The 11,812-nt window shown below is 34.7% G+C and overlaps 1 non-coding gene across 1 annotated transcript; it reads left to right on the top strand.

Annotated features, from left to right (window-relative positions):
• The first annotated feature begins 8,710 nt into the window (after nt 1-8,710).
• On the top strand, nt 8,711-8,782 carry Trnae-cuc (transfer RNA glutamic acid (anticodon CUC)). The gene has a single exon. It is a non-coding gene; the product is annotated as a tRNA-Glu (tRNA).
• Nucleotides 8,783-11,812: the final 3,030 nt, after the last annotated feature.

Below are 11,812 nucleotides of genomic sequence, written 5' to 3'. Positions count from 1 at the left end.
CATTAAATAGTGCCACCTCCCGTCAACATTTTCCGTGGGATCGGCTGGATAGGAACGGCATATCGTCAGAGTGAAGCGGTCAAATTTAACCGGAAGTGCTGAGTAACAGTGAGATATTTCCCATCTGCCGGCAGATCGTGACCTAATTTCAATTTTTCGTTCACATTTATGAAGCTTCCCTGTGTGCAATCTAGGAAATGGTACCTAGCATTGACCTTTTAACATTTTAGAAACGAAAAAATCATTTTAAACCACTCATGCGATATTGTCGATAAATGTACAAAAAAAAATTCATCAAATCAATAGACTCTCTTGTATCATTGATCGAATACCCATTTGGTATATTTTATCCTTTCTACTGCCCACCAAATCGAGAAAATTCAAAATTTAGGATCGATGGATTAACATTTAGCTTTTTTGCAGTGAACTTGAGGTTCAAATGGTCATAAACTCAAGAAGAAGCGACAGACAGTTTTGTCAGCGAGAACCAATTCAAGGCCAACAGACAAAATGCAGTTCCCCTGGTGAGGATAATTTCTAAGCAGTACAAAACCTGATAGATGGAGTCAAACGAAAGACCCAGATATTCGCATTTGCTAAAAAGAAATCAACAAATGAATATTTTGGTTATACTCTAAATGCATTGACCTAGGAAAATTTACATGATATAAATTTTTCATAAAAAATGGTACCTATTTATACTAATTCTTGTTGGATCAACTTTTTAACGTAACTAACATCAAGTTTTCAAATACGCACTTTAATTGTCTTTTTTAAAAATTACATCATATTGGCAACTAATAGATTGGCTTGATCCTGGCAGAATTGGCTTTGACTCTTACTCTGATTTTTTTAATGAAAGAGCCCGCTATTTGTGACTCACTGCCCACCTGTTGACCATTTTGAGTTTACTGCCAACTAAAAATAAGTCAGCGCCCACAGGTGGGCTATAGAGACCAGTTTGGGAATCACTGGTATACGTTGATTTAGACTTGTAAAAAAGTTACTTGATTGATTTTGGGGATAAATATCATCTTATCCTAGTTTTCTAGAAAGTTATAGAAATGTTTATCGTAGTGAATTGCTTGCTGACAGCATTGACATGTAACCAATTGATTGTCATAGGTGACCATCGTTTTATACGGGAACCTTGTGTTCTGACTAACCAAAAGTCACATAAGATATTGCCTCTTTAATAGCATGCTTAACAAACACACGCCATTCAGAATATTTCCCTGCTTTTTATTCGACGGAAATAAAATTTTCACTCGCAGAAGAAACTGATAATGCACATGTACTTACATACTCCGTAAGTTATTTCATCCTACATAGTGTTCATTGTTGTTGTTACGACGAATTGAATAGCTTGTAATAACTTCTTATAGAATGGGATGTAAACAACATTATTCGTTTTATTCAGTTGAAGCAAATGCACTTATTTTACATCGGGATGCATTTACTGTGGGCTCGACACTACTTGCTCGGATTCTACACGGCTTAACAGATTGTTTATTCTTTTCGATTATATTGTTGTTTGTTTCTGCAGTGCCGACCGCAAGCGGTGAATTGGGTCAATTATCTCAGATGCGAACTGATGTAAGCTTCTCCGAACGCAGCAGTTCTTTGTTATTCTGCAGTCAGAAACAAGATTACATGAGCAGTAAAGTCGATGGATCGTTCTGAAAATTTCACAGGGTATTATTAACAGATTAGAACAGACAGAAAGAGATAAGAAATCATGTTTGAAATGAGCGATGTTCTTATAAATAAAATGATTTTTGTTAATTGAATTCAATACATTCGAAAACAAATACCGTGATATAATGCGTAACAAAACTGTGATTCATCACTTTTGAAGACATCTTCTGTAATTAGACTGCATAGAAGAACATGAGGAATCATGGCTGAAATAATCTTGAAGTTATACCGATCAAGTCAATATACGTTGACAGGTAGATCGACCTCGTCATCATCTTCTTCTAATGTCAGTTATGCTGGTATATTAGGTAGAAATCTATCACCTATTTCTTCTAAAGTAAATAATCAAAACACAGGACCGCCTTGCAGTTCTTCTTCTAACGAAAACAATTTATTAATAGGTAGACCGGCCAAATCATCTTCTTCTAATGGCAGTCTACCTACAAATATTCCTTCAATGCCATTCGCTTCTTTAAATGAAGTCGATTTAGGCGATATAACTGAAAATAAAATGATCTACCTACAAGATCAACTTTTTCAAATGATCATCCAAATGAATTCGACTTCATCACTTTTTGAAGCATTTCAAATCGGATGGCAATTTGCAAACAATATTATAATGATTTTAAAATTTAACAGTGATGTTAAATAATTACTTGAATATTTTAAATTGGAATGCTCGATCTTTGAAATCGAGTAAAGATGAATTTTATAATTTTCTCAAAGTTCACAAAATTCATATTGCCATTGTGTCAGAAACTTTTCTTAAACCAAATGTCAAATTGAAAAGTAATCCAAGTAAAAGTAATGGTTTACTGGAATGGGTGGTGGAGCCATTTTTACCCAACGGCAAATTAAACATCGAATTTTACCTTCTTTCAATACTAAAGTTAGTGAAAGCTTGGGAATCGAAGTTGAAACCATTCATGGACTTTATTTCATCGCTGGAGCATATTTGCCATTCCAATGCACCGGCGAACAATTAAATTTCTTTAAAGGCGATTTGCAAAACTTACAAGATATCGATCGAAATTTTTCGTAATAGGGGACTTAAATGCTAAGCATGTCCAGTGGAATTGTAGGCAAAATAACAGTAATGGTGAAATACTTCATAATCAACTCTCAGCTGGTTACTTCACAGTTCTTCATCCCAGTAATCCTACTTGTTTCTCTTCCGTGAAAAACCCGTCTACAATTGATCTGGTTCTAACGGATCAAAGTCACATTTGTAGTGAACCGATTACTCATGCTGACTTTGACTCAGATCATCTTCCAGTAACATTCAGACTTTCCAACGAAGCTATAATTAATCCAATTAGTTCTATTTTCAACTATCATAGAGCTAATTGGTTGGATTACAGATCTCACATTGAAAATCATGTGGATCATGAAACTATTTTAGAAAATTCTGCGGACATCGACACAGCAATTGATAATTTGAATCATTACATTATCGAAGCTAGAAATCTTTCAGTTCCCAAAGCTCAAACTAAATTAAATTCTCCTATCATCGATGACAATCTTCAACTGCTCATTCGGTTGAAGAATGTTCGTCGACGACAATATCAACGTTCTCGTGATCCTGCTATGAAAAACATAGTTAAGGATTTACAAAAAGAAATTAAACATAGATTTACTCTTTTGCGAAATGAAAATTTCGCTAAAGAAGTTGAACAAATTAAACCATATTCTAAACCTTTCTGGAAACTTTCTAAGGTTCTTAAGAAACCTCAGAAACCAATTCCTGCTCTCAAGGAAGGAAATCAAATACTTCTTACAAATGGTGAAAAAGCTCAAAAACTTGCTCAGCAGTTCGAGAGTGTCCACAATTTTAATTTGAACGTTGTGAGTCCTATTGAAAATGAAGTCTCACTGAAATATGATCATATTTCAACCCAAGTGTTATCACACGATGACATTATTGAGACGAATTTTGATGAAATTAAATCAATTATTAGGAAACTCAAAAACATGAAGGCTCCTGGTAATGATGGAATTTTTAATATTCTTATTAAAAATCTTCCCGATGTTGCCTTGAGACTCCTGGTTAAAATTTTCAACAAGTGTTTTTCATTAGCTTACTTCCCAAAAGGATGGAAAAACGCTAAAGTAATTCCTATCCTAAAACCTGATAAAAACCCAGCAGAAACATCAAGTTATCGCCCAATTAGCTTACTTTCTTCTATCAGTAAACTTTTTGAAAAAATTATCTTGTTGAGAATGATGACTCATATAAATGAGAATTCAATTTTTTTAGCAGAGCAGTTTGGATTTCGTCATGAACATTCAACTACTCATCAACTTGTCAGAGTAACGAACATGATAAAATCAAATAAATCTTCTGGGTTATCCACTGGAGTTGCTCTTCTAGACATAGAAAAAGCATTCGACAGTGTTTGGCACAAAGGTTTAATAGCAAAAATGTCTGATTTCCAGTTTCCTATTTATTTGATCAAAATGATTCAAAATTATTTAACTGATCGTACTCTTCAGGTTAGCTATCAGAATTGTAAATCTGAATTGCTACCCGTACGAGCCGGTGTTCCGCAGGGTTCGAGTGTAGCTCCAATATTGTATAATATTTTCACTTCTGATCTTCCAAATCTACCCGTTGGTTGTCAGAAATCGCTATTCTGTGACGACACAAGTCTGTTAGCCACAGGTAGAAATCTAAGAGTGATCTGCAGTCGCCTACAAAGAAGTTTAAATATTTTCAGTGATTATCTGTCAAAATGGAAAATTAAACCAAATGCAGCAAAAACGCAATTAATTATCTTTCCTCATAAGCCAAGAGCTTCTTTTCTTAAACCAAACAATAATCACATTCTCAAATTGAATGGCTTGGAATTGACATGGTCTGATCAAGCTAAATACTTAGGTTTAACGTATGACAAAAAACTCACTTTCAAGGATCACATTGAAGGAATCCAGGCAAAGTGTAATAAATATATTAAATGTTTATATCCTCTTATAAACAGAAATTCTAAGCTCTGTCTAAAAAACAAATTGTTAATTTATAAACAAATTTTCAGACCAGCCATGCTTTATGCGGTACCAATTTGGTCAAGCTATTGTTCCACCAGGAAGAAAACGCTTCAAAGGATTCAGAATAAAATTCTGAAAATGATTCTGAAGCGTCCTCCCTGGTTTAGTACAAATGAGTTACACAGACTCACAAATATAGAACCATTAGATGTAATGTCACATAATATTATAAGCAAATTCCGACAAAAATCGATGCAATCTTCAATTGAATCGATTCGCTCTCTGTATTTGTTAGTAAGTTAGTATATAAGTTCCTTTTCCCCATTACACAATACAAGTAGGTTTAGAATTTTCCCTACACAAAAATCTCAGAATTGCGGAAGCAAATGATGTCTTCATGGTAATAACCAAATCATATATATATATATATATATATATATATATATATATATATATATATATATATATATATATATATATATATATATATATATATATATATATATATATATATATATATATGTATATATATATATATATATATATATATATATATATATATATATATATATATATATATATATATATATATATATATATATATAACAGGGCTGAAAAGTCACCACTTGTGGCTGAACACCCAATTTAAATCTTAATAATTTAATTTTAACTCATATTCCAATAAATAGTTATTAAAAAAAAAAAAAAAAAAGTCAATATACGTTGCGAATAACCCGTCGGTCAAAAAGTCCCCGGTCTGACAAAGAGAACAATACTTTTGTTCCAAATTCAAGTTTTTTCTACCTTGAAAAGCAATGCTAACGATAAATTCTTCACGAGACTCAAAAGGCTTCAATTAAGATCTCATCATTCTATGCAAATCTTTCCACTACTAGCTTATTTTTTCGATCTGAGAACAGATAACAGTCGTTGGGGGCTAAATCTGGTGAATATTGTGGAATCAGTAGCAATTTGAATATAAATTCATGAAATTTATCCATCGGAATGAATGATTTCCCGAGTAGAGTAGAGCCCGTATAATTAATATCAAGCCATTTCTCAATTGAATAGTACTTTTTTTCATTAAAAAACAGAGTTTAATCGAAATGCGAAATATGTTTCTCCATTTTTTTTCAATTTTCCAAGAGAAGCTTCACTGAATGCAAAATAATTAACACATTAGAGAACCGAAGATCATGAAATTGTGACAGGTAATATCCGAAGGATATCTCTATGGAACGCTCAACGGATTTTCAATTAGTGACGCCATCTGTCTGTCATATCGCGGACTTATTGATCGATAGTTTATGACATCAGCACTGTTATTCACATGAAAACTGACTTTTTCCCGGAATGATGATGAATTTTAAACATTTGTAGGAAGGGAGTTCACCCATGTTGAGCATTCTTCCTTCAAGCACGATTGTACAGTTCCAAATTTTCGATGGAAGCGCACACAATCTTTTCATGCGTCTCTACTTGACTCACTTGACCTCCTTGACCGCACAGGGTTTAAAAAATATAATTTAAAAAAAATGGGTTTTTTCGGTGCAATGGTAACAAAGTTACAGATTGAAAGTAAGCCTTTTAGAACAAATGATGTAAAAAAGGTTGTTACATTAAAATTATGATTTTCGCACTTTCAGTGCATGGTTTACCATAGTAAAACAGGACTTGACGATGGGGAATAATTCCGCCACATTTTCCATTCGATGGAAAGAATTTTTTCGCACTGCCAAATAATTTCTTGAAAGTAACTTTCGCTATCATGCGCAAGAAGGGCATGTACATGCACTTCTATGGCACCGTCCACCATGTACACAGAGATTTTTTATTTGACGTTTTCATACTCGACACTGTGCACCTCGTTGTTAACCAAAGCGAATGCAATTGCATCTCGTTCACGTTTAATGTTTAATTTTACTGCATTTATGTCAAGATGTATTCTTTTTTTTAGTAATTTCACTTTCCATTTCACTTGCTGCTGGTCTAATTTTGAGGCGCTTGAAATCAATACAAATTGAATTTGGTAGCAAAGGCCAAGTTTCTGGCTTTTGTAAATCGTATTTGCTCGTATCGACTTTGTCTTTGTCGTCTCGATCGTAAGCAATTTTCGACTGTGACGGATGATATGCGAACACAAAGTTGTGAAGTTATGGTTTATTATGTTTAATTTACATTTGTTTGACAGAAAAAAAACTAAATTAAAATACCGTTTGCTGTTGGTCCAACACTACATATCGGTATGGTGGACACCTGCTATCACAGTGCAAGAAACGTCTCATCGGAGCAATTGATTTATTCATATTTGTAGATTTATTCATGTACAAACAGAACTGAAGGAAGCACCTTGCCAAGGATTTGCTTTACGCAACGATGACTCCCTTCATCCAGATGTAGGTCAATGATTTAAGTCCGTAGCACAGAGTGCTCTTTACGGACATTTGTTTTAGTATAGAGTTTGTCACGTATTTTGACTCTTAATGATATATATTTTCTGTCCAGATTATTAGATTAGACTAAATTAGATTTTCAGTTTGGAACCCGGAGCGATAGTTTTAAACTAATAGAATTAATCGACATAGAATGCATCCATTATATAGCCTCCATCAATTTCAAACGATTATTACACTGAAAAACTTTCTTGCGAAAGCAGTAAAAACCATAACTTCAAAAGTAGCATCCGCCTTGGTTACGAGCCCGAGAAAGAGCGCCACTGAGGCACGAAGCAGTTCATTGTGAATTATTCCACCATTTTACCATTCTGAAGCGATAAACTTTTTGCTACATTGTGGCATCCTGTGCGGAACTCGGTGTCTTCCCGATAGCATATCGTGTGATTGTGATATACCATTCTGGCACAGCGAAGGCACTGGAGGAAGTCAGTATGCAAAGCAAGATAAATAAAACCCAAAATTGCAATCTGTTTCGACTTATTGTCTTCTAAACTCTGCCGGCAACAAAGTTCAGCAGCTCGCCGAATATAGATCGTGATCTCAGACCATTTTTATTTCTTCTATCGAAAAGTTTAGTCGTCGTGCAACATTTGAATATAACATATATCATAGTCGAATTGTATTTCTTTGATTTGCGACAGTCTGAAGCGAAGTTTTCGATGAGCTTCGAAGCGAAACAACCATACAAGAACTACTTAATTTTTTTCCTTAACTCTATGCAACACTTTAAATAAATATAACCAGGAAATATAATCGGCAAAGCATGACAAGATCACTATCTGCTGCTAGTACGGAACCAAAGAATAAAATCCTGTTCCGAGTCAGTACTTTTGCTATTCAAACTTCCATCTCTGGGGCCCTTGCAAATTTATGAAAAAAAAAATGTTCGTTTCACTCGTTTCAGCTCACTTCCGGACTGCACGGATCCTCGTCTTCCCGCCGACGAGCATAAGCGCGCAATTATAATTAGCATAATGAGCTGATTTTTCGCCCCAATACGCTGTAGCTCGGCGTCTTTTTCCGTGGCGGACCTCATCGCTCGAATACGCGCCAAGATGAAGACAACAGCTCAAGGAAAAATAAACTCTTAACCACAGGATGAATTTCATTAATACATTCACGGAATATGTGCCGGGGATGATGCGAGAAACCGGCGCCAAACGCCGTCTGACTGACTGGGAATATTGAGCTCAAATGAGCATGACTCCTGTGCTTCATTCGCCAGAGCACCAATGATTCCGCAGCTCACTATGCAAAGTGGGTGCTGAAATGAAAGGTGAAATGATGATGTGGAAAAGATTAATAAAAATAAAATTTCATACGGCTTTTGTTGTGGTGGTACGCTACGCAGTGCGTGATGATGCTCTCTGCACTGCACGAAACGTAGAAACAAAATGAAATAACATAATCCAATCTACGCGGGCGAAAAGAAATGCTACTGTCTCGTTGTCGATCGTGATGCTTGGTGAAACTGTGAGCAGCTTCAGAACGTGAGATTAAAAATAACCCCGAACACTCGTTGGTCGTGGTTTCCAACAGGAGTTTTAAATTTGTAGCAACTTAAGCACGTCTCCCATATTGTCTAGTGGTTAGGATATCCGGCTCTCACCCGGAAGGCCCGGGTTCGATTCCCGGTATGGGAAGTTTTTTGAATCATCATCAGTGTGTGAAATTGCGTGAATTTTTTCGAATTATTTTAACTTTCGGAAGCTGTAGGAGATTTGTGACTTTTACTATTGATCTGATTAACAAATATAAACTAACTTTTTTTAGGTTAATCAAAGTCCTAATTCAATCTACCCACCGGTCTTTTGAAGCATCCCGCTTATTCTACCATGCTGTGTAGCGATAACAATGGTTGTATAAGTTCATTGAATTTCTTGAAAAATCCCATACCATTGACAACTGAGTTGTACCGATTATCAAAGTTGTCCTACTTTGTTGATCAAGCTTAAATCTTAAAGTGCATCAAAACTACTTTCCAGTTACTTATGAGGATTTGAAACTACGTGAGAGAATTTCAAATAAGTTCATATACATGAGTTTCGAAAAGCTAGTACAAAAACCATTTTTCAATCCACCTAGTGGTGTAATGATGCCTTTCTCATGTTACATATATTTCATGAAACATCTCTAGAAGATTCTGTGAAGATTTTTTTTTCAAACTTGAATAAAATCAAAAACTTTCTTTGGGTATAAACTACCATAACCTTTTCAATTTGTAAACAGTTATGTCAAGTTGAAATGGATTTAAATGTGGCAACCCTGAACGCTATACAAAATTGAACAAAGCACGCAGTGTGCTAGGCGTTCTCTTCTTCCGTATCAGCACGTACCGACGCGTACCAGTTTTGCATCGTCATTTTGAATGACGATTTGAATGTTTTGATACTCATCGCCCTATAATTTCGGAACCGCAAGTCGGATCTGGATGAAATTAGACAGTATCTTTTGAGACAATGAGAGCTTTAACTTGAATCAAGAATTTCGAAAACCGGTTTAACCATTGTTGAGAAATCGAAGTCAGTTCCGTTTTTTTGGAGCTTTTCTTCACTATTATCGGTGGGCCCGAAAACCATAACCGGAGACTAGTAGATTTCTATATCCACTAACTAAAAAGGTCTGCCAACTAGATGAATTTATCAGTAAATTTATTAAAAATTGGCACCTCGTTTCGCCATCATTTTTGAAAAAGTCCTCATGAAATTTAAAATTTTTCACTTATCGCACTGTAATACCGGAACCGAATGTCGGATCTGGATCAACTTTTCGAGGACTTTTAAAAAAAATTCAAGACCACTCATTTGCATCTTTGTTTGTAAAAATCGGCTAGGAAATTTCCGAGAAAATTGAGTGCGCATTTTCTCATAGATTTGCCTTGTAATTCCGGAGCCAGAAGTCGGATGAAGACAAAATTCAATAGCGAATTATAAGACCTTTCGTTTGAATCTAAGTTTGTGAAAATTGGTCACGTCATCTCTGAGAAAAGTGAGTGACAATTGTTTTCATTTTTTGTGCGGTCGGATCGGGATAAAATTCAATAGCGATCAATGGGACCATAAGACCTTTCATTTGAATCTGAGTTTGTGAAAATCGGTTCACTCAACTGTGAACATCGAGTGACATTTTTTTCACATACGCACAGACATTTGGTCAGCTCGTCAAGCTGAGTCAAATGGTATATGACATGAGTTCAAAATTACGAAATCTCTACCTCCAGTAGGCATAAAACCTCTACATCTTTTGTGCCAACAGATAATTTACATTCAAATGATACATGATTACCTATTCCCGAAGTGAATATATATATGTATATATATATATATATATATATATATATATATATATATATATATATATATATATATATATATATATATATATATATATATATATATATATATATATATATATATATATATATATATATATATATATATATATATATATATATATATATATATATATATATATATATATATATATATATATATATATATATATATATATATATATATATATATATATATATATATATATATATATATATATATCCAAGACTACAATTTAGCTGATAAACTAACATTGATTCTAAAACTAAAGTGACAAGTGATAAGAAACCATCGTTTGATTACATATCGAGATAGATGTAAATCGAAGACATAAGAGAAGTCATCAGCACATCCTGATAAATAGTTCACAAAAGTTATACTTTGTTCTGACAGCTATCTTATCATTCTTACCATTTCAATTGGGATGGTGATGCAGACTACAAAGAAGATTGCCGAGATCGATCAATTGTAGAATCTTAATTGTCCCGAACCGATACGTGATTGTAGCTAACCAGTTATGGAAACTGAAAACCGGATCCGGACAAAATTCTTCACGTAATTATGGGAGCATAACACCTTTCATTTGAATCTAAATCGGTGAGAATCGGTCCAGTCGTTTCTGAGAAATTGGAGTGATTTCCTGTTTGGAGTCATGATCACGGTACTTCTGGAATCGAGAACGAAGATCCGGTATACCCAAAATCAGTGGTTCAATGTGGTCATCAACTAACCAACTAACCGTTCAATTTAAAAATTATACGTTGCATGTATACAAACACGCTCTTGAAAATGATTTGTTTGATTATCATTAGGCAATTACGGAACCGTCGTATCCGGATGAAACTTGATAAGATTCTATGGGACCTACGACCTTTAATTTGAATCTAAGCTTGTAAAAATTGGTTGAGCGTCTTTGAGAATATCGTGTGCACTTTTTTAATATATTTTTTTTGCACATTTTACACCGTTACTCCGGAAGCGTAAGTCGGATTAGAATGAAATTCAATAGCAGGATATGGGACTATAGGGCCTTTAATTTTCATCTGAGATGGAAAAAATCGGTTATGTGGTCTCTGAGAAGATCGAGCAAACTTTTTCATATTTTGCCCATTCTCTCTAACCGGAAGTTTGATCTTGGTAAATTTCATTAGCAGACTATGGGACCGAGAGACCATTTATTTGCTTCTCAGTTTATGAAAATCGGTCCAGCCATCTCCGCGAAAATCGACTGCACTTTTTTACACACACAAAGACATACTCAAACACCGACATTTTGCATATTCGATTAACTGAGACGAATGGTATGAGACGCTCGGACCACCGGACCTTGGTTCAAAAGTC

Source organism: Malaya genurostris, chromosome 2 (assembly GCF_030247185.1).
Source record: "Malaya genurostris strain Urasoe2022 chromosome 2, Malgen_1.1, whole genome shotgun sequence".
Taxonomy (NCBI): domain Eukaryota; kingdom Metazoa; phylum Arthropoda; class Insecta; order Diptera; family Culicidae; genus Malaya; species Malaya genurostris.
This window is presented reverse-complemented; position numbering and strand designations above follow the sequence as displayed.